Source organism: Ochotona curzoniae, unplaced genomic scaffold, assembly GCF_017591425.1.
Source record: "Ochotona curzoniae isolate NIBS_2020 unplaced genomic scaffold, NIBS_Ocur_1.0 scaffold_3890, whole genome shotgun sequence".
Classification (NCBI taxonomy): domain Eukaryota; kingdom Metazoa; phylum Chordata; class Mammalia; order Lagomorpha; family Ochotonidae; genus Ochotona; species Ochotona curzoniae.
Window position 1 is genome coordinate 18,837,212 of NW_024467115.1, and position 6,000 is coordinate 18,843,211.

Genomic DNA, 6,000 nt, shown 5'->3' on the forward strand with positions numbered 1-6,000 from the left:
GAGGTGAGAAGTAAACTTGATTCATGTTCAACTATAACTTATGTGACATTTCTCGTATGCATATTTAAGTTAACTTTTCTTTATGTTTGACTAAAGAGAGCTTGATTATGAAGTGCTGTGGTGAGGATCACTTCTGGTGGAGTCTATCCACCATTCTCTTCCCTTCCTGTTTCTGATTTCTTCTTTCTCTATGCTGGAGAAGCTCTCATTTATTACTTCCTTGGATTGGATGATAAGGTAAGTTATGTGTAGGTGCTATGGTGCTCCTTCTCTAGTTCTGCATTCTGTAGTTTCAATTAACTACAGTCAAATTGGATTTGAAAATATTAAATGGAGAATTCCAAACATGAGTCATGTGTAAGTTTTAATCAAATACCATTCTAAGAATCGTGATGAAGCCTTGCACTATGCCGGTCCATCCCACTCAGGACATGAATCATCTTTTTCCAGAATATCCACACTATATATGTTACCTATCCAATAATCACCTAGTAGCTTTCTCAGTTATCAGATGAACTATTACAGTGCCAGTATGTTGTTAAAATTGTCCTATTTTGCCAGTTATTGTTGTTATTTTTTATTGTGCCTAATTTATAAATTAAGCTTTGATCTCAGGGGTCATCTGTTCAGCAGGCCCCAAGACCACCTACGGGTGAGGCAACAGTGCTCTTCTGCAGCACAAACATTGGAGACAAATTGGCGGTGAAGAATGTCTTTTTATTTGAGAGCAGTCACAAGGTTATATAGGCGAAGGGGGCAGGCAGAAGGGCAGTCCCGACAGTACTTCCAGTCAATGATAACACTGTGACTGGCTAACAGATATGTCTATCTCTGTGAACCCTCCAATGAAGTTAAAGGTCAGGAAGCACAGGAAGCTGTGTCCCAGGGCAGGCTCAATACCTGCTGAAAAGCGGGATGAATGTAACATTTGACTTCCTAGAGTTGTTTACTAAGAAAGTCCTAGCAGAGTGGGGAAGAGAGACTGCAGTGCAGTGCATGGCTCTTGTTGCGTGCCCAGTGAACAGGCCATGTTGGAGTCTGTTAGCCACGGGCACAGTGTGCCATGTGTCTGTGGCCTCCCATATGGGCTGGGCAGGCAGAGATCCAGGGGCAATCTCCCACATTTTATCATAGGTATATATGTATGAATATATAAATACGTATATATGTATGAATAGGAAAAGCACATATGTACTGCGTTTGGCGTTCTCTGTGGTTTTAGACAGTCACTCGGGTCTTGGAATGTGTTCATCCACTGATAGTGGAGTGATGTTATACAGCTCTTGGTTGTCAGAAATAACTTAAGGAAATGGAAGGTGATGAAACCCTGTACAATGGGAAACTTGCTTGTCTTGGAAAGTGTCAGGAACTTAAATGAGGGGAGAGGTCGGACTGCCATATGTTGGAGTAGCCAATTAAGCAACAAGCCAAAAAGAATTGTATCTTGAATCAATCCTCCTTATACTAACAGAACAGCCTAAAATAAAATAAAAGAACATCTTGATCCTCCCAGAACCACTCCTATAATTCCCACCACCCAGAATGGGGCTCTCTCTGTCTGAGTTAGGTGAATTGATCAGCTGTGGTACTTAATCTCACAGTCAAGAGCCCTCAACAAAAGATTTTAGCTATTCATTGACCTCAAGGAAGGGGGCCAGTGAGGACATTGCATAACAGTGGGAGGAGTTATTGGATTTGCAGGATTTCGTCTTCTGCCATAAGGAGTCCTTGGCAGAGGCATTGGATAGAAAGGACTAGAAAGGAAGATAACTAGGAAGAGAATGTGAATCTGTAAGGAGCATGATGGGGCTGGAGCCCTAGTCTTTGCAATTTCCTTGAGAGCACATGAGGGCCTGGCTGTGCACCAAGTCTGCTCCGCAGTGACCAAGTGACAGTCTCCCATTAAAGTTCTTTGTCAAGCCCAAGAAGTCATGGCTGGTTTTCAGAGAGAGTGCACAGGAAGTTGTTGTAATATTATGGAAATAACTGACCCTGCCTCAGTGGTTTGGGCTCTGTTCTTGAGCCAAAATGATTATGGTCATGTCATCAGAATACAATGACATTTAATATACTCCACTAAGCTCCTTAGGCCAAACCCTCTAAGCAAGACAGGGTGAGAGTGTCCAAAAGTCTGTCTTTTTTTTTTTTTTTAACTTTTTCATTTGTATTTTTTTTTATTGCATTTCATTTTATGACATCATTTCATAGGCTCTGCGGTTCCCCCAGCCCCTCCTCGTGCCCTCCCCCCATGGTGGATTACTCCATCTTATTGCAGTATTACAGTTCAAATCCAGAAACAAAAGTCTGTCTTAAAATGGCCGCCTGAGTCTCCTCTTGGTCTGCTGCACCATGACTGGCCAGTCAGGATTCTGAGTCTCCTCCTCCAGCTGCTGAGTTTCTCAGGGTAGACTTTGTGCTCTTGATTAGACAGCAATTGCCCAGGGCTGGCTGAGTGGTCAAACAGGTCAAGCCTGTGATGTGCCTGAGGTGCTTCCCAGCAGAGAGGGGGCCACTCCCATCAAGCAAGTCACGCCTACCAAACAGCCCTGCAGGGCCACTCCCAAGGGGCCACTCCTTGTTTCATCTGGGATGAACAGCAGGCTCTTGTGCTCCTTGTGGTTTAGTTCACACGTGAGTGCAGGTCTGGGGTGCCTCACTGCCTTGATCCTTTCTGGGTCTCCGCATCTCTCATCAGTTTAGCTCCCCATTTAAGACCTGTAAGGCAATGTTGCAAAAAGGAAAAAGAAACAGAAATATACCTTATGAAGGTGCTTCAATTCTGTGAAAAAATTGAATGAAAGTTTATTTTGGTAACAAATTTTGAAATCCGTGTATATAAAAGGTCTTCAAAACATTCATGAAATGCATATTACGAAGAACTATGCACGTATTTCAAAATTTTTGCACCAGAATAGATGCATTTGAATTCCATTTTCCATGATTATATTGAAATACCCTTACACTGAAACATACTTTAATAACATGAACTAGAAAATTCTTAAGAAAATTCAAGATCATGGAGGAATATTAAGATCAGAAAAGACTCCAAAAATAGTCTACTCTCCACCTCCACCTGTTCAGGAATGCCTGCTACAAACTGGATCCCTCACCATTTACCAGTAGCTTTCCTGGAACACAAAGGTGCTGTACTTGGCACCTCACTCTCACCAACTTTCTTCAGTTCTCAGCATCGCTATGGGCTAGATCTAAAGTCTATAAAGAAAGCAGTATTACCATTTTTGCTTCAATTAACAATCCGTGTAAAACAGACCTCATCCTCAACTCCTCTGACAAACTGTGCTCTGCCCCACCCCCCACCCCCGCAAACCTCCTCCCTCCTCCTTCCTCCTTGAGTGATACTATGAAGTGACAGAAGCATTTTTAGCTAAAAATATACATGGGCATGAGAGGGAGGGGCTGCCAGTTCATCCATTCAAAATTCCTCGTGACATGTGGGATTTTATGCACTATTTTTCTATAAAGGATCTCCAGGAGATTCTTCCATGAGGAAATTAGTATTAAAACATGAACAAAAAAAGCAAAAGTAATGAAGGGCATAGTGACAATTTGTTCTGGCTGTTTGGGAAGCAAAGGGCAGCCTGGGTGACCGGAGGAAGTGTGACAGAGGGGAGCTGTGTCAGGGTACCAGAGGATGGAGCTGCACAGGCTGGAGTCACAGTTGTGTGGTGCTTGTCTCTGAATAATACATGGAGCTGGCCTTCACACAGTGGCGCTTGTAAGATCTTAGCCATTTTCTGTTAGTAGTAAACTTATTCTAGAGGATAGTCCTGCAACTATTTCTCCACTTCTTCAATATCATGGGACAGTGTCTTCTCGGCACAAGCATTCTTTCATCGTGGTTACAACAAACACACTCAGCATAGCTGAGCCGGTACATCTGAGGAAGTGGACTTTGAAGCTAGGCCTCTAGAGTCTACTTGGTGTTGAAGCAGACATCATCCAGCTGGACTGTGTGCCCTAGAATGTAGCTCTAGTTGGGCTGAGTTGTGAAACCATTGGGATATACATATTGCTTAGGTGTACAAGTTTTTAATTCCTGAGTGATTGTACAGAGATACTGTGATGCAAGTCTGGGCAGGTTCACACACACACCACTCACCAAGAAGAGCAGAAAGTTCCCAGGGGAAGGAAGATGCTAACGCGACAGCTGAGGACATTCTTGAGGAGTGGGAAAGCAAGGTTGCATTTAACCATCCGGGATCCCCATTTCCTGAATTCTCGATGTTTGGGGCTGGGTCAATGCCAGAGAATATGTGACCTGAGTCAGCACATTCTGGGGAAGTTGAGGCAGGGAAAAGCTGCCACATGATTTTCTGTCAGGGTGACTAAGGACTGGAGGAAAGATTTGGCCACACAGAGGACTGGGAGAGCTGCAGTCCAGGAGGGGAAAGCTGTTTGGGAAGCAGAATGCAGTCACCTGGAGCCAACCATGGGCATACGGCTTCTGCACATTTTGACTAACCCTGTATGTGATTCAAGGTGAATAAAGCAAGGGATAAGTAATGAAGTTCTTAACGGAGAACAAGTTTCAGTAGGAAACTGCTTCCAAGGCATGACCATGTCAGGCAAGTATGCCATCATCACGTACCACACTGGCACCCCTCCACCCCAGGCACCGGCTCTCAGCCATGCATGATTTCAGAACTTTCCATGTTCTCCTTTTCACATCATTTTTTCCATGTGATGTCCCCTTTTGCTACACTTACTCCTTTCCTGTCCATAAGGTTGTAGCCATGTACTTTTTACTTCTAAATTTTATCTATTTATTTGAATGGCAGAGCAACAGAGAGCATGAGAGGGATTTTTTCCATTTACTGATTCACCCCTCCTAAAGGCCCGCAGCCATTAAAACTGGGTCAGTCCAAAGCCAAGAGCCAGGAAAGGCATCTGGGTCTCCCACATAGGTGCCAGGGACCCAAGGACTTAGTCAATTACCCACTGCCTTCCTAGGCACATTAACAGGGAGCTTAATTGGAAGCTGGGAAGCTGGGTTTCAGACTGGGAGTTGGACATCGATGCTGGCATCACAAGTGGTCACACTGCAACACCTGCCCCTGTATACCCTTATTCTTTTTTTTTTTCTACTTATGTTTTTTTTATTGTTAATAACATTGTATTATGTGATACAGTTTTATAGGCACTGGGATTCCCCGCTCCCCTCCTACAACCCTCCCCTTATGGTGGATTCCTCCACCTTGCTGCATAACCACAGTTCAAGTTCAGTTGATATTCCTTCATTGCAAGCATATACCTAGCATAGAGTCCAGCATCTTATTGTCCAGATAAGTTCAGCAGCTTCTTGGGGAGACCTTCTCTGGTCTGAGGGTAGAGCTAACAGAGTAAAGTCCCGATACCCTTATTCTTGAAATATACTTTGTGATAATGCTTCATGACAGACCCTAATAAAAGGGCTGGGATATTGAAAGGACTAGAGCATCGGGAAGATTCACACACAGCTGAATTAGAAAAGCACCTTACAAGCTCTCAGGAAGCAATTCCCTAGAATATTTAAAGACCTGCACCTTTCAAAGGACAATTTATAAAGAAAGATGATGGTATACTTTGTAAAATATGTCCTCGAAAGTAATACTCCTAACACCAATACTAACTTCAGTCCCAATTCGAAAACAAGTGAATCATGCAGCACTAACCCTTTAAAATAGCCAATATTTTAGAAATGGATACTGAGTTTTGTACTTACAGGTAAAGACCAGTCAGTATCCTAGAGAGATGATGCTGGTCAATTCCGGGCCCCAAGTCCCTCCCAAGTGAGTCAAATCCAGCCTAGTCAGTGTTGTACCACAAGGGACAGGGACAAAGAAAGCAAAAGGAGAGGCACCATGAATCCCCCTGACTCTTGGCCCAAGGATGGCAGACCAGACATCCATTTTGGAAAATGCTGAAACTTCCAGTGCAGCCTGTCCTGAGTGCTAACTTGACACACATCAAAACACTCAGGAACAAGCCTTTTTCTGTCCC